We start from the raw sequence: 22421 nt of genomic DNA on the forward strand, positions 1-22421 counted from the left end.
AAGACCCTGAGAGACCTGGATACTGAAGGGGACGAGGCAGGAAGCCAGGAAACACCATAGATGAAGTGAAGAAAAGCAAAGCTATTGTCCTTATCTACCCACTGATAACCAATAGTGAGGGATGGGAAGAGGCAGCTGCTGGGTGGGATTCTGGAGACAACATGACTTCAACTGAGGGGCAGAGCGTGGCGGCTGCACTTTTGTTTCCAGCTTTATGAATCCCAGTGCTGTTCCCAGTCTTTGGAAGTTGAAGGACCTCTTAATATCACTCGTTTTGCGGCTTTTTACATGAATGAAAACAAATCTTATAATATGTATACTTTTCAAAAACGGCTATTTTGAATCTGGTTGACACTTGCAATGAATTCGCTTTTTCTTTTCATAACAGCAGCTGCATTCGTGGGAAAACAGTAGGCATACGTCGTTGGAAAAGAGTAGCACAACCTGTCTCATCTCTCTCCCATCCCTGGAGGCTTCCAGGTGAGAAGTATGGGGCTTCGCAATCGAGAATGAGAGTGAAAAGGAGAAACTGGCCTTTATTGAGTATCGACTATTATCATTCTTGGATAAGAAAGGTATTGTTTGTTTTCTGTCTTATAAAATACAAAACAGTGAACTTGAGAAATTAAGATACCTGCCTTGGGTCATATTATTGGTAAGTGAAACTTTCATAAATCACAGCACTTTCCACTCTAAATTCCTGCTTAAATCAACTCAACTTCATTGGGGGTATATTAGGGACTGGCTGGCTGACTACCTTTCATGCACATTTGTGAGGGAGTCTTGCACCTTGCCCCTGGGGAGACTTTTGGTTCTTTATGTCCTAGACGCTATTGGTGGGATGCAGAAGTGATGACTGATTAAAAAGTGTTAAACAGACTAATCAAGTGATTCTTAGGGTGAGATGGCTCCAGGGCCTTAGATTACTACATATGCAAAGTGAGACAATTCAAAGTAAATAGCAAAATGAAACTTAAACGTTACCAGTCAGAAACTACCAACTAATTCTAACTAAAGATTTCTACTTTAGCCAATCAAATATTTTCTTTGTCTTTCTTCTGAGGACGTCTTGCAACAGTTTTTACATTACACCCTCTCAGTGAAACCCAAACCATTTGTGGTTTGATGCTGCCCAATTCATGACCTGCTGTCTGTTCAAGTTAACTCTTTAAAATTTTAATGTACCTAAGTTTATCTTTTAACAAAGGGGATAGGGCTTCTTGGAGATAAAAGATTCAGGATACTTATTTGAATGGTATAGATTATAGGACCTTTGACTAAAAAGGCACATTAAATTATAAAACCATAAAGGGTTTGACATACAACCTATAACATCAAAAATATCTTTTATAGAACAAAGAATGAAGAATCAACATTTGAGCCATTATCACAAACATTTTAAATCCATTTTCTATCAGTATCTGGGGACTATTGAGTCTTTTCACCCAGAACACTAGTTTTCAAATGTGTTCAAATTCCTTCAGACCCTTCAGGTATACACCTGGAGAGCAATGGCCGATCCAAAAGCCCTAGTTGAGGACTGAGGCCCTACTTTCCCCAAAGGTGCTTCATATCATCTGTTTCACATGATGGACTATTTTGAAAGATTTAATTTGAAAGTCACTGTATGAAATAAATTTAGTGCTTGGCAGGTGGTAGGTCCTTAATACATATTTATTGGCCAAGGGTAGATTACTTGAACCACAAATGCCTCTTCTGGACTAGCTATTTTTTATTCTTATTTAAAATAACAAATGAGATAGTATTAGAAGCATTAATAAGATTTTATAAAAGATGAAACCATGACACTATTAAGTTGGTTCAGGCTAGAAGAATAGGGATATCAGACTACCATTGCCTCACATACACCTGGGGTTAAGGCGATCTTTTGGGAGCCATAAGAAGTGTATGAGTTGCCATTCTATCCAAAATACTTAACTCACACTTTCAACTTTGGATTATTAGACCTTTGGATTGATTTTTTCAGTTTAAAACCAAGATCCTTGAAGTTCTTTCTACTGTGAGACAGAACAGGGGTGTCATAAGGCATCTGGAAAGCCATCTTTACTATGTATTAATTCTCTGGGGGCCTCAAATCCACACATGGCAGCAGAAGTAACTTGCTCAGTCTATTTAATTGACCCTGAGATGATGAGATACAGGACAAGTAAGATGTCTTGGTAGAGGAATATGGTGCTGATGAGCAAAGAATGCTGAGGTGGGCAGCATTTTCCTCATCCAGGAAAGGATAACAACAGCTGCAGTCTATTGAACTCTTACTAAGAACCAAAACAATGTGATGCATCCCTGTAAAGTACTTACATGTATTCTAACCATTGTACAACAAGAGATTGTGGCTTGCTTAAAATGCTCCCATGGCCCTCCATTCTAATTAGAACAGAATCAATGCACTTTATCAAGCTACCAAAGCCCTAGGTAATCTGGCTCGTCCTAATCTCTGGCTCATCCTAATCTCTGACCTGATCTTTCTCTTCCACTCTCCCATTTGCCAGTCCTGCTCCAGCTTTATTGGTCTTCTTTCTGTTCCATGGCTCATAAATCTTATTTCGGGCTTGCTGTCCTCTTGACCTTCCTTTAGATCTTTGCATAGCTAGCTCCTTCACATTGTTTGAGCCTCTGCTCATCTGACCTAAGAGAGTTTGACTATCCATCCAAAAGAGTAGCTTGCCCCTCCCTGCCCCATGAATTATTCTCAATCTCATTCTGTTTTATTTTTTAAATAAACTCACTGATTTCTGAAATTTACCTATTTTCTTCTCTGTATATGTTTGTTTGCCTCCTTCATGTAAACTATATAAGGGTTTTTCAAGATGTTAGGTCCAGGGCCTTCATATATATTTGTTGAATGAATAAATGAATGATTGAATGGTAAGTAGTTTAAGTTAGATCACACAGTTACTGCACAGTTGAACCAGGTCCTAAACCTAGGTTTGCCTGCCTCTATTCTTAGGAAAGTAAACTCATTTAAGGGGAGCGCTAAGCATATCAGAATTCAAGATAGGATGATGCCAATTAGTAGAGCTTTTCCTATTGCATAGTTTGGCTTGGGCTAAAGCAGTCCGTGCTAAAACTGTGTTTCTCAAAGGAAAAGACCCATCTCACTGGTATCAGAATCATTGGGAAAGCTACCAAAAGTGTGGTTTATTGGGCTCTGTCCCACACCTACTGAATTAGACTCTGGAGGTGCTTCCAGAGGGGCTGATACCGTAAACACGGTCTCCATAGGTTTCTCATGGACTGTAATTTTGAGAACCACAGGCTTGAAAGAAATTTGCTCTTGACCACACAACATTTATGTAGATGTCTGCAGTTTCTTAGACATACATCATTCTCACATATTCGTTAATTTGCCCAGGGTAGGCACATATTTCTCAGCTCAACTCACTGTTTTGGAGCAGAGAAGACACAATGCTCCCCTGGGTTAGGAATCACAACCCTTCATCTGTGGCACAGCCTCCTCCTTTTAAACCTCCACCCTTTAGAATGTACAATCAAAGATAAAAGTGTTCGGCTCTTGTTCTGCAGATCTGCATGGAACTTGGTCCTTTTAGGACTATGAATCTTGCTAATGAAAAATTTCAATTCAGAAGCTTCAAAAACCTAGATGAACTTCTGGAAAATTATTATTCAAGATTTCTTTATTACACTTGAGAGTATGTAGGATCCCAATAAGCCAAATAAGAGACCTAGGCCATTTTTATTCCTTGGTATACCAAATAAGAAGTCTACACATGTTATGAATAATGACTATGTTTAAAACACCTAAAATGATTACCCTGAAGGTTTCCTTAGATAAATTGATCTTCATATCCTTTTGCCTTAAACTTTCTTAGCTTTGGGTGAGTTGCCTGCTTCAATTGGTTACTTCAAAGTCTAGTTTCGAAACAGAAACTAAGCAACACCCATTCAGAGAACCATGGCTGCCAAATGGAATGATCTGAATAATGGAGCTCTTTCTCTGACACTCAATGCTTAGACTACAGGGTTGGAAAATCTTATATCTGAATTTCTGTCAGCTGACATCAATAACTTCCACTTTTAATGGACTTGAGACATTAAATTTTGCCTGACTTGAAACCAGTGGGAAAAAAGAAGTTTCACCTGAAACTTGGCCCAGATTTCTCCTTTGTGGTTTATAAATGATGAACACATGCCCAGATTGGGTTCATGTTTAGGACAAAATTCTGATGAGGAAATTTTTGCTTATTTCAGGTTTCAAAAAAAAAAGTTTACAGTTCTGAACAACACTCTATGTATTATAGATACGAGAATGCACTCCTGGTCATTTCAGTGAGTAGAAATATTTTAGACTAGAAAATCAGAGAGAAATCTGAGATATCTCATGTAAATATACTTAGGTTTGCTTTATGGATTATGCTAGTGACATTTTAAAGGAGTTCTTAAAAATCCAGTGCTCTAAAGCGTGCTCTGCTATCAACTATATAGTTTTAATTTATTTCCTTGACTTACCAATTTTTGGAACAAGTGACTTTATGTCTTTGTCCTGTCCCAACCCAGATACCTTTCCATGATTTTCTTCTAGTGATGTAGGACCAGCTCTTTATTCATTTATTTTACCTTTAAGCTCTGTGTGACTTGAAGAACCGGCTCTTTAAATGATGCATCATTTGGCTATTTTGGATTGTATGTACAGAAAACACAAGCTAAGTCAATTTAAAAAATAAAATAGCTTCATTTATCTGACATCGTCTCAGCTCTGCCCTGCTTCTTGTATCAGCTTAGTTCTCACACTAGCTTTCCTCATGGTAACAAAATGTCTTTATTTAAAGAGTCTCTTGGGCTACATGCTTCCTCACTCAAGTCCGGAGACAATAAACTTGTCTCTTTATTTTTAAGACATTTCGGTTGGGATTTCTATTACTCACCACTGCAAATATCCTAAATGATAAAAATGGGAAAAGCATGCAAGAGGGTGGCCAGATCTTTTTAGAAATAAAATTTTTATTTCTCTGCTATAGTGAATTTAAAGAACTCTTAAGTATCCCTTTTACCTTTTCTTCTTCCACCTTCTCATTATTTTCATGCGAATTTCTCCATGCCTCCTTTCTTTAAAACTAGGGGAAGCTGATAGCAAAGGGATGAGGAATGTCACCTAAGACTACTGTATATTGCAGACCAGGTATGCTGGTAAGGATAGATGATTGATTTCCAGATTTTTCTGCATTAGGCCTTCTATATCAAGTCTTTGATTTTGTGCCAAAGAATGATGAATATCCTGTCATCATTGCAATATCTTGAAGTCAAGATCAATAACTACTTTTATTATTGCTGTTGCTACTATTATTATGGTAGCAACTAAAATGTCAGTGATCCATCCCACGTTGTGTAGCTCAACTGTGGAGAATTTAGGATTTAGGGTAATCACAGTAGACTTAGACTTTGAACTTGATAATGAATTTTTTAAGTTAACTATCATTATTTGATCTAAAAAGAGAAAGAGAGAGAGAGAGAAGAGAGATCGAGAAATTCCAACCATTTGGCATTTTTAGGTAAAAGATTAAATGGTTGGAAAACCTGGGTTCTAGGAGTTCAGCTGCCATGCACTGGATGTGAGTCTTGGGTAAATCACTTAACATCCTTGGATTTCACCTAAACTGAGAAAGTGAGATCATTAGACCATTGCTAAGAGCTCTTTGTTGGTTCTGGGGTTAGTATTACCTATTTCAGGCAAGGACAGATAGATCCCAGGCACAAACTGGCCACTATTCACAAGTTAACCCAGTGAGGGGGATTCTTCAAAATTTAATTTCTAATTTGTAAATTCTTCACTCATTCTATAAACCTTAAAATATGAGAGCTGCCTGAGCTATAAAAATCATTGAGGCCAGTGGTTATTACCCATTTTTATAGACTCCTTGACATTTTGATGAAAATTATTGGCATTCTTTTCTGAAAAATACACATGCAGAAAATTTTGCATATAAATTAGGGATTCACAGAATTACAGAAGCACAGTCATGGGCCTATGCAGACATGAGTTAAATACTCCTGCTGTTGCTTTACCCCATTGCTTTGTTACCAACAAAACTAATAACTAGGAAAGTAAAATATCTCAACCAAAGTCACATAACAAATTAGTGACAAGACACTAATGGCTTGTGCAACAGACATCCCATGCCCCATCACCTGTTCCTTGTGGGAAATGGCTCCTGCCATTCTCAGAAAATGTAGCTTCTTGCCTTCCCCAAGAAGAAATGTTGTTTAATTTAACTTCTCAATCATGAGAATTCATTCACTTGGAAAGCAAACCTAGTCAATGACACATAAGCAGATACCCTCTAGGGTCTTTCTGGAAAAAGTTTCTCTCCCATATTTAAACAAGGAAGAGAAGCAACTTGGTCTTCTGCTTTCACACATAGTCTTGTGAGGGTGTGGTATTTGGAACTGTAACAGCCACCATGAGGGTAGCTAAGACATGCTTAGGGTCACAGAGGGCAAAGATGGAAAGAATGTGGACTTTTGGTGACATCATGGAGGGACTGAACCACCCCTTGACTGCTTGCTTTATTCCATAGTTCTTGTTGGGTAAAGTAATACAGGTGTTCATTGTTTAAGGCAGTACTTTTCAGTCTTTTTCACATTGTGATGTATGTAGAAATGATCATACTTGTATAGCACACTAGCATAATTGGAGGAGCCAGAGAACTCAGGAACTTCAAATTTCATCCCACTGCCCTAAGGGCTGAGAGGAATCAGCCCCTTATATAACAGTATCTTAGCATAGTCCCTTCCAGCATTCCAGTGTGCCAGGCACTATTGGCTATGAGGATTATCCAGTTCTATAGGGGTGTGTCCCTTTGTCTGTCTTTGACTAGCCTTTTACAACTCCGTAGAGAGACAAGTTAACTTGTGCAAAACTACAAATGTTTCCTGCCCATAGCTATCCAAGTGATTCTTGTTTAAGGCAATGCAAATGGATTTTCTCAGTGTATTAATCAACTTGAGTTTCCATAAAAACATACCATAAACTAGGTGCCTTTAACAACAGAAATTAATTTTCTCACAATTCTGGAACTCGAAGTCTGAGATTAGGGTGCCAGCACAATTGGGTTCCGGTGAGGACTCTCTTTCTGGCTTGTAGACGGCCACCTTCTCACTGTGGTTTCACATGCTAGAGAGACAGAGAGAGACATCTCTAACGTCTCTTCCTTTCTATACGTACACGGATTCTATCAAATCAGGGCTCTACCCTTATGACCTCATTTAACCTTAATCACCTCCTTAAACCACTGCCCTATCTCCATTACAATTTCATGGGGATGAGGATCGGGGTAGTGCTTCAACAAATAAATTTGAGGGAAAAGGTAGGACACAGTTCGGTCCATAGCATTCAGATAGACAATGTAACATTTTATCTCTGTACACCGTTTAAATTATTTGTAACATCTTATGCATTTCTTCATTAATGAGTAAATACATATTTTGACATATGCTTGTTTTACATATATGTGTGTTATAATTTTATTTTTTTGTAATTTATTTTTTAACAAAAAGATCAGACTCTTATTCTTAGATGGCAGTTCCTAAGATTACTGAAAAGAGAGGGACATTTTAAGATCCCAATATTTCCCCATCCATTTGAGTCACTTTCCTTGGTTGAGGAGACTAACCCTTGTTTTTTTCTATATCTTATGGATCAATTGTTAATTTAAAAGAAGCTGGATTGAAAACACTGAGTTGTAGAAATCCTTAGTCCTGGACTCAGGTGGATTTCTACAAGTTATAAAACTCAGTAAAGCCACATAACCTCTTGGCCTCACAGTTCCTCCATCAATATAATGAAGAGATTGGAATAAATGTTCTCTAATACCTTTCAAATTTCAGAATGTGTTGACCCATGATTTATGCTTATAAAGGGTGGTGACTGTAGAGGTAAAATTTTCTCACTGTCTAGGAGAAAACTATGTAAAATTTTTTTGAGATACGATCTTGCTATGTTGCCCAAGCTGGAATGCAGTCAGTATTCACAGGTGCGATCATGGTGCACTGTAGCCCCAAATTTGTGGCCTCAAGTGATTCTCCTAAGCCTCCCAAGTAACTGGGAATACAGGAGCATGCCACCATGCCCAGATAGAAGAAGAATATTTTAATAAAAATACCCACATATTTGTGATGTCTGCTTTCTTCATGCTTTGGTAGGTAAGACTGAGTTTTAGAATATTTTTTTTCTCTTCTCCCATTCCTTTACACACCTGCTTCCTGCCCCGCTGAAAAAGGCACTAACTCCCTTTGTGTTCAAGTTTCTCCATCTGCGAAATGTGAGACTGAGTGCCCATCGGCCTCCCAAGGGTATTCTGTGTCTGACTCCATCACAGAGCATTCACTATGCTGAGCATTATCTACAGACCGAGGCTGGCATTTCCTTCCTTTCCTTTCTTGATCATAATTTGATCCTTACTTCCTTGGGAGTCTCTTGCTTTTACAATTTGTCAGTAGTTCTAATCCTGTTTTAACATAATTTAAAGCTATGGTGATGCTAATGGTGTCATTGATAATGAGCTGGGACTGGCAGAGAGCCTTTTAAAAAGTGTGTTCAAATAGTGAAAAAAAAAATCCCCCAAACCTCAAAACAGCACACAGTAGTAACATAGGGAAATCATCCCATCTAAAATAATTTACATAAGACAGCATTACCAGATAAAACACAAGACATTGAGTTAAATTTGACTGAAAATTGAGAATAAATTTGTAGTATGAGTGTATTTCACACAAAGGATAGGCCCATCATGTCCATGTCCATACTAAATATTTTGTTGTTTATCTCACATTCAAATTTTACTAGGTGTCCCGTATTTATATTTATTAAATCTGGCAACTCTAACAAGACTTTTAAAAGCTGAGCTTTCTGTTCAGCAGCTTCTGCTTGAGATAAAATGAGGTTCTGGTGTGTGACTGGGCATTTTTTGGTTGTTCAAATATTAAACAAAGAAATACTCCAAAATTGACGAAAGGGAAGAGGTTGAAACTTCCCCATAGTCTTACCGTGAAAAATTATGTGGGAAAACAGTAGATCTTGTCATGCTGAACTTTTTGTATCCATAGATATTTGGTTGTTGAAAATTTGAAAAAAATAAAACCGTTGGCAATTCCATAAGAAGTTTCAGTTCCCATGTTTATTAGAAACAGTGCAAGCATTTTCTAAAGGTCATAAAAATTGTAATATTTGAAGGATTCTGGAGACAATAGTGATAAGCTATGAAAAGATAAGAGTTTTTCAGGAAGTCCTTTGGTTTTAAAGCATTCAGTGCCAAGGATAAGGCTGCACGACAGTGGGCCCTGAGTCTGTGGCAACCCTATCAGGACTACAGTAGTCACATAGCACAAGCAGCCTGGCAGGTCCCCTATGGCACACATGCACACTGATGTTCCCCACCATCTCAGAGCACCTGCTTGACATCTGTACCCTCCACTGCCACTTTAGGGATTAACTATGTAGGAGGCGAGAGCAAGCCATCTCAAAATGTGCCTTTTTGGCACAAGGATTATTTTGAGAAACTGCAGACATGGGAGACACTCTGAAATCAGAGTACAGTTGTCCCTCATTGTCTGTGGGGGATTGATTCCAGGACCCCTATGGACACCAAAATCCACGGATACTCAAGTCCCTGATATAAAATGGCATAATATATGCATATAACCTATGCACATCCTCCCATATACTTTAAATCATCTCTAGATTTCTTATAATATCTAATATAATGTAAATGCTGTCTAAATAACTATGTTGTTACACTGTATTGCATAGGGAGTAATGAACAGAAAAAAGTCTGTACATGTCTGGTATGGATGCATGTTTTTTCCTCAAATATCTTCAAACCAGAGTTGGTTGAATCCACAGATGTGGAACCCAGGGGTAGGAAGGGCTAACTGGACAAGTTACTCTTTTATTCTTTTATAAGGGAAATTTATTTCTATAAAGGAAATCTCCATTTGTAAAGATGCCTCCCCGTCTGTACCATGAAGCAAAGGATGACAACAATTAGTAGAGACTCATCAATGGAAAAGGCACTGACTTAAATTTATATGACACATCTTAACCTTGCTTACTATGATCTGCTGGGCCTTCCCCCACATCCCTCTTCCTTTGTGTTAGCAGATGAGGCTAGTAAAGTCTTGTTTCAAAGCCACCTTTTAATAATTTACTCATTTATCAGGGTGTTTCCCATGTATATATGAGGTGTACATGCTAATAAACTTATGTTTTTTTTCTCTGTTCCTCTGTTTTCTTTGTTACTCTCTCTTTTGTTACAGGGGTTCATCCTGATTAAGAACTGTTCAGGGTAGAGAGAAAATTATTTTTCTTTCCTTACAATTATAAGAGGAAGCTATTCAGCAAATAAAACAACTAGGAAAAATGCAAAAAAGCTAAGAGGTGTGACTACCTCTGTCATTGAGTCCATTGCTACTCGAAGTGGGATCTGCTGTCCAGTGCTGGTCTGTGAACTCTTTGTCACCGTTCAGCACCAACAAAATTACAGAAATTGAGGGTGAACATTTAGAAACCTTTCATAATATCAAGTCTGTTGAATCTAGTAATGAAAAATGTGGACATGCATTTTGTATGTCTTTTTTGTTATTGTTTGCTTAATTTTTCTAGTAACTTGTTTTTATCATATTCGACAAAGGTATCAGTCATTAAAAGACTATGATACTGCAACAGATAAAATGCATGCTAATATTGATGCTCTTTAAAACAAATAAGATAACTCTAACAATGGCTTAAATTGAATTGTTAAACTTATCAACCCAGGTTTGCAATCAGTAGTAATTACTGTGACAAGAAAAACTTTAGATAAATTAAATTTAAAAGAGGTTAACTGAGCAAAGAACGATTCGAGAATCCAGCAGCTCCCCTCTCACACACACCCCTGCCACCGACTCCTTGTGAACCAGAATAGATTCTGAGAAACTCTTCACTGCCACGGGTCAGAGAGGATTTATGGACAGAAAAAAGAAAGTGATGTACAGAAAACAGAAGTGAGGTACAGAAACAGTTGGACTGTTGGATTGGTTACAGCTCAGCATTTGCCTTATTTGAATACCGTTTGAACAGTTGACTTCCTGTGATTGGCCAGAACTCAGTGATTGGTACAAGAGCAGGTTGCAGTCTATTTACCAATTCAGTTAGGTCACAGTTCACTTTGTATGCAGAAACCATGAACTTAAAATAGGTAAAGAGGCAGGCCGTGCGCGGTGGCTCAAGCCTGCAATCCCAGCACTTTGGGAGGCCGAGACGGGCGGATCACGAGGTCAGGAAATCGAGACCATCCTGGCTAACCCGGTGAAACCCCGTCTCTACTAAAAATACAAAAAACTAGCCGGGCAAGGTGGCAGGCGTCTGTAGCCCCAGCTACTCGGGAGGCTGAGGCCGGAGAATGGCGTAAACCCGGGAGGCGGAGCTTGCAGTGAGCTGAGTGAGATCCGGCCACTGCACTCCAACCTGGGCGACAGAGTGAGACTCCGCCTTAAAAAAAAAAAAAAAAAAAAAAAAGGGTAAGGAGGCAGCTAGCTGTAGGTTAAACTTAACATTACATACCAAGCACTTGCTGAATACTGCAGATACAGTGATGAATAAGACAGACATTGTCTGGGGTTCCTGCCTTCACAGAATACACTCCAGGGATGAATACAGATAATAAAGTCACAACAAAGTAGTAAAAAAAAAAAGAATAGTGTGAAATACGAGGTGATATGGGGGCACATTATAAAGGGCCCTAAGCTTGTCCAGGATTCTAAGAAACATTCCCAGAGGGAATTGCACAGGGGCTGTTGGATTTACTAGTCTGAAATTCCAAGAGGGAATCTGAACTGGAAATACAAATGTGGAAATGTTACAGGCAGCGAATCTGTACCGGTCTGCAGTAGCCTTAATTCTTGCCTCCTCAGAAGAAAGAATTTGACCAAGGGGCATAAGGCCGAGTGAGAGACTGAGGCAAGGTTTAGAGCAGGAATGAAAGTTTATTAAAAAGCTTTAGAACAGAAACGAAAGGAAGTAAAGTACACTTGGAAGAGGACCAAGCAGGCGACTTGAGAGATCAAGTGCACTGTTTGACCGGTGGCTTGAAGTTTATTCACTGGCACGCTTCTGGGGTCTTGCGTCTCTTCTCCCCGTTTATTGCCTTAGGGTGGGTTGTCTGCATGCATGGTGGCCTGCCGCATTTGGAGGGGAGCATGGGCATGGTGTGTTTACTAAAGTTGTGCACATGCTCACTTGAGGCGTTTTCCCTTTACCCGTCCAGTGCTCCTAGAGGAAGGTCATCCTCCATTTTGCCCCTTAATGCACATGCTTAAGCCCATTTGCCCAACTCCTGGGATCTCCTCAGGAAGTTGATCACCAGTTTCAGGTTTTCCCCCTATTGGGAGAATGCCTTTTCTGGCGTCAGCGGCAACGAATTATTATTTTAGAGAGGCAGCTTAACAACCGCCTGACCATCACCTGATGGTCTCCTGACATTCCTGGTTGAGGAGGGGCCTCTCCTGCCCTGCTCATGCCTAAGCTGCCTACATTAACAGAAACATCATCTGGACGTGTTAACCTAGGGGTTACAAATGGATGAGATTGCCTAGGTAAAAAATATCAAGTGAAAGCAGGGAGACTTGGAACCTTAAATGTCTGATGGTGGAAGATGAACCTGAAAGGCAGATGAAAACAGAGAACAAAAGTGGTGAGAGGAATTGGGGAAATTGTGGAGTATCTAAAGCCAAACAAAGATGGTTTGGAAAAGCAGGCAGTGATAACAACATTAAACATTGCCAAGAGGTCAAACAAGAACTGAAAGATGTGCGTTGAGTTCACCAAAGTCAAAGTCATCGTTTTTGGTAAGAGAGTTTCTGGGATGTGGTGGTGGCAGCAGGGGAATGTTTCCAAAGCCAAGTGTCAAGGACAAGTACGACAAAGAATACAGTGATCATAAGCAACTCTTTCTAGAAGTCTTGCTGTGGAATGGAGGAAAATGTCAAACTGTGTTTGGAGAAAAATATGGGTAAAGGAATTGTTACATTTAAGATGAGACCCCAAATATAAATGTTCCTTTGGGAAATGTTGTAGAAAAGAGTTTAGAGATAATGAAGACAGCAGGAGATAATCATTAGCAGTTTCCAAGAAGACAGGAGGAGAGGGAATCCCGCATGATGTAACACCCATCCTATTTATAATTACAAACGCCTGCTCTCCATCAGATTCTAAACTCTGTGAGGACAGGGGCTACATTTGTGTGATTCATCACTGTCTAGTCAGCAACTAGGATAGTGCTGGCACATCAAGAAGCTCAGAAAATAACAGAAGAGAATCCAGGTGCCAGAGAAGCCTGCCTTTGACACGTGGAGGGACACCTCCTCCTTGATGAGCCAACATGAAGGACTCAGAAGAGAGAGAGAAATGTGAGGGAATTTCCAGCTGATATCTTATTTTCTCTGTGAAATGAAAGAGGAAAAAAGGATGAGGACTTGATAGAGCAAAAGGCTTGGAGAGAATGATGACTTTTTGGCGCCGCTCTTATGAAACAAGATTTACAGATAGAGAACCACTGAGGAGGAAAAAATGACCATCTGTGATGAAGTGCCAAGTTGTGTTAGGAGTTCATACATGGAGCACACTTCTTGGAGCCAGAACTGCAAGGATGTCATGAAGACAAAAGTACTTCCAGTTGACCCTGAGGGATGAGTGTGGGCCCAAAAGAAGAAACAGGGTTATAGGATTTAGGGAGCAACTCAGGCAGAGGTGCAATGATAGGACTTGGCCTGCGGGAGTCTACAGAAAGAGCAGCCCAGTGGAGCCCAAACTCCACTCAGTTATTGAAATCAAAGATTGGGGAAAGAGGGGAGGGAGAAGCAAGAGTATTCTTGGCCATTTTTAAAAAATGCCCATTCTACCATGTTGCCTTAATGGAATCTCCCAGCTTCTTGCCAAATTCTTTCTGTTTTAGGTTCATGTCATTTTTCTTTTCTCTTCTCTGTCATCCATCACTTTCCCAGAAACTCTCCCTCCTTTATTGAGGACTCTGGCTCAGGTTATCACCAGGAGGAATTTTCTTTGGTGACTTCTGGGTAAAAGATGTAAAGGTCTTTGGTCTCCTCACCTCCAGGGACTTTCACCCTCACTTTATTTTCCCAGTCCATACCAGTTGTTATTCCTTCAGTCTTGCCAATCACACTTTTAAATTTCAACATCCCACATGTTTAATGTCACCTTAACGCAACCAATGAACATAATTGAAATCAAAAATAAAAATTTTCCCATACTACATTATCTAATTTAATGAATGCTTCAATTTGCCCTTGATATCATCTACTCCTTGTCCATATGCAGCATTAATTTTTATGTATTTGCAACATTAATAAGAGTTCTGCAAGTTGTACCTTGTCATTAAGTATTGGGTAAGAGGTTTGTGTTTTTTTGTTTGTTTTTGTTTTTGAGACAGACTGTCTCTCTGTCACCCAGGCTGGAGTGCAGTGGTGCGATCTCGGCTCACTGCAACCTCTGCCTCTTGGGTTCAAACAATTCTCGTGCCTCAACCTCTCCAGTAGCTGGGATTACAGGCACATGCCACCATGCCTGGCTAATTTTTGCATTTTAAACAAATATATATTTGATATTTATTATTTTTATCAAATTATACTATATATACCTCTGCAAATTAATAGCATATTAGGGGTATCTCTTCAGGTCAATAGATATAAATCTAAATAGTTTTAAAAAACAGTTGCATACTATCTCGTAGAGTAAATGTATCACAATTGATTCAATATTCCCCTATTGATGTATATAAGTTATCTCTTTTTATTTTAGATTAGACAAAAATTACAATAAATACTCTTAATTATGTATTTTTTATATGGGTACTTTTATTTCCATAATATAAATTTCAGGAAGAAAGATTTTTACACTAAAATATTTATGTATTTTAACTTTAATAAACACCTCCAGATTACATATTTAAAAGATTATTATTCTCTCTGGCAACAAATTTTCTCCCACATCATTATCAGCCAGTGGATACTCTAGTCCTTTGAATTATTTGCTTTTCGGGAGATAAAATTAAATCTGTATCAATGAAATACACTCAGCTCCATGAAACAGATAATCCAACTAGACATGTTCACTGAAGAAGAGGACTTCTTTCCCTTCATACCGCTCCATATATTAGATGGGAAACATGTCTGGGAACCTCTACAGGAGACTTCCCCTAGGTTATCATTGACTGGGGTTTAGTCACATGGCCATGCCTAAACAAGGGGGATTAGATCACCATGGCTGGCTTACACCAGTCATTCTCAAAGTGCCACTTCTAGACTAGCAGCATTAGCATCACCTAGAAACTTGTTAAAACTGCAAATTCTCAAGCCTCACTCAAGACCAAGTGAGTGAGAAATGCCAGGAGGGAGCTCAGCAATTTGTGTTTCAAGAAACCCTCTAAGTGATTCCAATGTACACTAAAATTTGAGACCACTGGCTTAGCCAAACATGATTTGACCCCTAGGGCTGAGAAGGGAATCAACCTTGTTGATTACCTGAACAAAGAAAAGGCACCTGAGCAAAATTGAATCTCTGCTAGAAATGAAAATTTTAAAAAAAGATCAGATGAGAAGTCTGACTGTTGAGTAAGCCCCACCAATGTCTTCCGCATAACTCAATGCTCTTTATCTTGGATTACCCTGACTAATCTCACAACATCCTTCATACCTTCATATCCACCTATTTCACTCTTGTATGATTGGTACACAGCTACTCCCTATTTTATTGAAACTTCATTTCCCATGACCCTTCTTTTTCTCTATCAGTCGTGTCTTAATCCATTTCTTTTTAACTAGGCTATACTCCATTGTACATCACTCAACTATTTTACCAGCACACGAAATCTCCAGATTATTCACCGTCTTCCATCAACATGCCTTAAATACTACCTCAATCGTATAATTACCTTTTCTGCAGCTACTGAGAACTGCCAAAGAGAACTGGTCAAATGTAGAGGATTAGAGGTATTATTATTTGTTTTAATATTCATCTATTACCTCAAATACTTCCTTAAAATATTCCTACCTTGTCTCTTTCTAATCTCCATTGATGAGTATTCCTTTTCCTCATTATTTCCATCTTAATTGCTGCCATACTATGCATCATTTGAACCTGGGAGGCAGAGGTTGCAGTGAGCTGAGATCGCACCACTGCACTCCAGCCTGGGTGACAGAGAGAGAGTCTGTCCCAAAACAAAACAAAACAAAAAACAAACAACAACAAAAAAGACCTTTTACCCAATACTTAATGACAAGGTATGACTTGCAGAACTCTATTAATATTGCAATTGCATACTGTTCTCTTACTTTCAGAAAATAGCCTGATAGCCTTACTTACTACCTTATTGAGAAAATAGAGAAATCATTATTACGTATCCCCAACGTCCTTCAGGAAACTCATCTTTCCTGCCTCCAACCTTGCTCTGCTTTTTGTAGAACACACACCCATACACAAGTGCTCTGTACCTATAAAGATATCCTCATTCCATCCTATGCTTACTTTCTTTCTTCCTTTCTCTGTGAAGGATACTTTTTCTCCCACCTTCTTAGAGCTGATGCCTACATTTGTTTTTAATTCATTGATTCCTGCCTACGTTAGTTTCTTATTGTTGCTGTAATAAATTACCGCAAATTGGGGGCCCTAAAACAATACAAATTTATTCTCTAACCATTTTGGAGATAGTGGTCCAAAATCAGTTTGCCTTGGCTGAAGTCAAGGTGTTGGCAGGGCTAGTTCCTTCTGGGGTCTTCATTTTTTTCTTTTATTTTATAATATTGTGATTACATTGGGCCAATCCAGCTAACCCAGGAAAATCTCTTCATGGCAAAATTCTTAACTTAATCACACCTGCAAAGTCCCCTGTACCATGGAAGGTAACATATTCTTAGGTTCTGGGGATTAGGACATGGACATCTTTACACTCTTCTGTATACTACACTGTCTCTTCCTGTCTCTTCTAGATTTTTGATCCATAGAGTCCCTTCTGTTCTGCATCCTCAATGTTCCCTTCTCTTCTGGATTCTTCTTTTTAGCCTGTAAACCTGCTTACATTTCTCTCATCTTAAAAATTATTTTCTGGCTGGGCATGGTGGCTCATGCCTACAATCCCAGCACTTTGGAAGGCCAAGGCATGTGGATCACCTGAGATTAGGAGTTCAGACCACCCTGGCCAACATGGTGAAACCCCATCTCTACAAAATTAATAATAATACAAAAATTAGCCGGGCTTGGCAGCATGTATCTGTAATCCCAGCAACTTGGGAGGCTGAGGCAGGGGAATCACTTGAACCCAGGAGGTGGAGGTTGCAGTGAGCCGAGTTTGTACCACTGCACTCCAACTTGGGCAACAGAGCAAGACTTCATCTCAAAAAAAAAAAAAAAAAAAGAAAAGAAAAAGAAAAAAAGAAAAGAAATTCCATTCCTCAGTTTTCTCATCTTCAGCCTTATCGCTCCCATGCCTTTCATAGTCAAACTCCTTAAATTTGGCTTCTTTAGCTCTTATCTCCACTTCTTCACTGTCAAATTGCCCCACAATTCACTGAATGATTTCTCTACCTGCCATTCGACCAACAGAGTTCTTTCTCAAATTGATTACAAACATCTTTATTATTGTAATCGTCTAGTGACATTTTTCCAATCCTTATGTGACATCTTTGCAGCATTTGACATTGTTTCTGACATTTTCTCATACCTGGTGTCAGAAGAACAAATAGCACTTTCTTGATTTTTCCCCCATTACATCATTCTAAAATCTATACTGTGGACTCTCCTTAACACTATGATCCAACATTGGTGTTCTTTGGGTATCATCATTGACCCTCTTTCGTTTTACTATGATGATCTATTTGGATTATCTAGTTTATTCCCTAATTCTATCTATTGTCTATGAAAAGATCTCCAAATTTTTGACTTCTGCTAAATGTCTATCCAACTGCCTGCTGGGAAACTCCACCTGTGTGACCTGCTGGCATCTTAAACTAAGAACATCTGAAACCAAAGCCAAAGCTGCATTTCTCCTTCCTCTATTTCCTTGTTCGGTTATTGGTATATCAGTCACCTAAATTGAGCCAGAAAATCATCCTTAAACCTTCACTCTTACCTCCTACATTTAACTGCCTCTATAGTGGATATAATGGTGGATATTTGCTGGCTCAATATCTATTCCAATCTGTTTCTACTGTGTCTTCTTGTACTCAAAAATACCTGCAAACTAAACAATGATGTTTCCTAGATGCCCTTGAAGCTAGATCTGATTGTGATTTATGTTCCACTAACCAGACATATTTATGTGAGGCTTGGTTCAGAACTGAGCTTAGAAAGGAGAAAAGTAGACAACAAGGCATCCACTTTGCTGGTGTATCTTACAACACACAACTTGGTTGTTGCAGCAACTTCCCAATTGATCAATTGGTTATTATGCTCACAACAAGAGAAGCGACTCCCTTGGCAGCCCAGTTCTGTTGTGTAACATTGGGAATTATTTCTAGAAATTCAGTCCAGTATCTGATTCTTTAGCCCTTCCAAACATTCTTTTAACCATGTATACTCTGTTAAAAAAAATTCTTTCTGCTTAATCTGGCCAGAATATATTTTGTTCTCTGCAACTAAACCTTAAGATATTGAGCTGCAAAATTATATGGGTGTTTATTCCTAAAAATATGCTAAAATCGCTCATGTCTGTCTCTTGCCTTAGTTCAGGCCCTTACTGTTTCTTGTCTGGGCAATTGCAATGACTTTCTAATTGTGAAAACTAATCACATCTCCCTACATACATAAACTTCTTCAAATATACTTTATCCATAAAAGTTAAACCCCAGAGTCTTTATTAAAATGGCAGCCAAATTATTTTTTCCCATCTGTTCTACCTCACTTCCCAACAAGCTTCTATGCTCATCTCGTGTTCCAACCATCAAGCTCCAAGCACAGCTCATCATGTTGTGCCTGTGTGATTCCTCCTCTGTGTTCCACCTTGCGGTTACCTATGGTGCTTTCAAGGTCCAGCTTTAATATTTTCTTCTCTGTAAAACCTTCCTTAACTCATCCTGACCAAGATGGACCTCTTCTCTCTGTGCACTGCATTCTTGCTTATCTGCTTTTCTATCTGTCTTTTCGAGCCTTCATTTAATCCAAAAATCATGCATAGCCATGTACTGTGTAATGTTTCAGTCAATAACAGATTGCATATACCACAGTGGTCCCATAAGATTATAATATATTTTCACTGGACCTTTTCTATGTTTAGATACACAAATACCACTGTGTTTCAATTGCCTATAGTATTCAGTACACTCACATGAATCAAGCTGTAGCCTAGGAGCAATAGGCTATTGCATATGGCCTAGGTGTGTAGTAGACTATACTGTCTAGGTTTGTGTAAACACATTCTATGATGTTTGCACCATGACAAAATTGCCTAAGGATGCATTTCTCAGAATATATTACTGTTGTTAAATGACACATGACTGTATGCACATCTCTGTACTCCTGTGCCCGCTCAGGACATAGTCCATATGGTACTTATGCCTCAGTAAACATTTGAATGATATAAATATCACCAAGAGAAAACAGAAGAAACAGGAGAGTGAAATTTAGCCTTCACTGTCAACAAATATTTAACAAATGTCTACTAAGTTAGATTCTAGGGATACGGTGGTGAAAAAAAAATCTTTCTTGGAACTTATTGTCTATTTGGGGAGAAAGTTAAAAACAAATAACAAAATATGAACAAAATAATGACAATTGGTAATAAATGCCCTGAAAGAAACAAACAAGGGACTAAAGAAGAGTTGAAACCCTGAGATTTATAAAGGAAATTTCAGCTTAGAAAAGACAGAATCAAGCCTGAATGCATCCAAAGGGAAAACTCAGTAGGAATTAGATCCTTTAAAGATTCCTTGCTGATTGCCCCCATCTTTGCTTTATTCCTCTACCCTTATGCTCACAACTCTTGTAGAGTACATCCATTCTCCAGTATATCATCTCCTTTTTGTAAACCCCTATCCTCTCTTCAGAGTCAAGTTCCCATCCTGATTCCCCAAGCCTGAATTACCTAGTCTCATAATAATGCCTTCGAGGTTTCTGCAGGACATGCCAGCATAGGAGCAAGCCACATGCCGACTCCTTTAGCTCTCCATATCAGTGTGGGTCATACTAATGCTTCTTAGCTTTCCAGAGGCTTGATGGATGTCTGTTGGATGGTTCTCTCACCTCCTCCCTCTCTCTCTCTCTCTTTCATACACATAAACACACACACACACACACACACACACACACATTCAGTTTCACATATACCAATGGTAAATATTAATTCTTAGATTTTAAACCCAAATAAAGAAACATCCTCCTCAAATGCCTATAATTTGCAAGTTTGTCTCTCTCTCTCTCCATGGGGTTAAGTCTTACCATTGCTACTGAGCCTCTTCTGTGTCCCCAGTATGTGCTTCATGCTGGGGACACAGAAACAAAGACCAAAAGTCCTACTTTCACACACTGATTGCCCAGTGAGAGTCTTATCCACCTCAAAAATATCTTTTGCATCTCCAGTCTTTTCTCTCCATCTCCATCCCCTTGAGTCTTCACTGCTTTCCTGGTACAGTTTTCTCTGGCTGCGCTGAGCTTGTGACTGTCTTAGTTTTTCTAGCACTTGTTAAAATAGACCTTATATTATTATTAATGTCTGTTTCTCCACTAGACTGCAAGGTCTTTGAGGGATGGGATCCACGTTTGCTTCCCTGTACCTAATACAATGCTTCTCAGATAATAGATGCTCAATAATTTTTTTGAGTAAACATCTCTTAAGCTCAGAAAAGACTCTCCAAGTGACATTGAGTGACTTTCCAAACTCCCATTAAATATTAGAGATAGGTATGAGCCACTTCTTTTGCTGTTGGGGAAACTGAAGTTCTAAGAAGAGAACTTGCATTTGTAGTCTTTTTCCTTTCAAAGCTCTTTTGTGTGTAAAAGAAATTTTGTACGGTAAAGAATGATGTCTATGTAAATGACTATCATTTATTATGCTATCCCTGGGGCAGAGTCATGAAATAACTTGTATTGAATGACCCCACTTCACAGATGCAGACACTGACAGAAACAGAGCATTAGTGTTTGATCTAGAGCCAACCAACCACTCAAGGTTCAGCCACTCAGGACTCAGTTCTTTATATGCAAGCACTGTAAGAACTTGGTGAATTATCTTTACATTGATGATGGTTTTCTCTAGGCTTCCTACCTGTGGCTAAAAGAGCACAAGGGGAGGAGTCAAAGTACCTGGGTTTGAAGCTTGACTCCACTACAACTAGGTCTGGGTTAGCTCCAAGTCCCAAAGTCATGATACTTGCTATGTCCGCTTCTTATATCAAGTGAACTAATACATACCTAAATCCTGCAGTCTGTTTGAGCTCTGTGTGGGGTACCATTTCCATTTTTTCTCTAGGCCTTATAGATCACTTATGGCAAATACTGTGTCTTCTGGCTTTGCAACACCAAATTTGAATAGTTAATTTACTGCAAGACATTGTATGAGTCCTAAATCCATATTAAACTAATAAAGATATATAAATAAATAATGCTAAAATAAATCCAAGAACAAAAAGGGAGGAAGGAAGGGAGGGAAAAAGGAAGGAAGGAAGGAAGGAAGGAAGGAAGGAAGGAAGGAAGGAAGGAAGGAAGGAAGGAAGGAAGGAAGGAAAGAAGGAAGGAAGGAAGGAAGGAAGGAAGGAAGGAAGGAAGAAAGAAAGAAAGAAAGAAAGAAAGAAAGAAAGAAAGAAAGAAAGAAAGAAAGAGAGAGAGAGAGAGAAAGAAAAAGAAAGACGAAAGAGAAAAAGTGATTCATCTATTCCAAATCTCCTAACAGTAGAAAAAGAACTCCCAGCATTTTGGTAGCCTCCTTTTTAAAAAAATTACTCCAAACGTAAAGTAAATATAGAGGTCTAAACACACAGCTAACGAAATCCATTGTAACAACTCAAATTCATTTGCACCAAAAATAACAGAAACTTTTGGCTTTCGGTTATATAGATCTATGTCTGGTTACTCATTCCTTAAAACAGGATCTGTAAATCAAGTTGCTGACATCTGAGTGGTGGCTGGAGTCCATTTTCAATTTCATTTCAGTTCATGTAATTACGTTCAATTATGGTTTAATAAATTGATAATATCAAATTAACACTTTCTTTGAGGTTTGAAAAACCCCAGACACCACGATGTTTAAGAAAAATTCCTTTAACCTACTGCATCATGTCTCATCCAGTCGCTGATACAGAGTCCTGCCCTAACTCGGAAACTCCTCTCCATGACTATCTGCAGAGGAGACAGCGTTGAGAGGAAAAGTTTAAACTGAATACATCCAAGTAGATGTGGATAAAGA

General features: G+C 38.8%; 1 long non-coding RNA gene across 2 annotated transcripts in view; it reads right to left on the reverse strand.

Annotated features, from left to right (window-relative positions):
* Positions 1 to 22421, reverse strand: part of LOC135970395 (uncharacterized) — a 56085-nt gene that overhangs the window by 32687 nt on the left and 977 nt on the right. The window lies entirely within an intron of this gene.

This window comes from Macaca fascicularis, chromosome 4, assembly GCF_037993035.2.
Source record: "Macaca fascicularis isolate 582-1 chromosome 4, T2T-MFA8v1.1".
Lineage (NCBI taxonomy): Eukaryota > Metazoa > Chordata > Mammalia > Primates > Cercopithecidae > Macaca > Macaca fascicularis.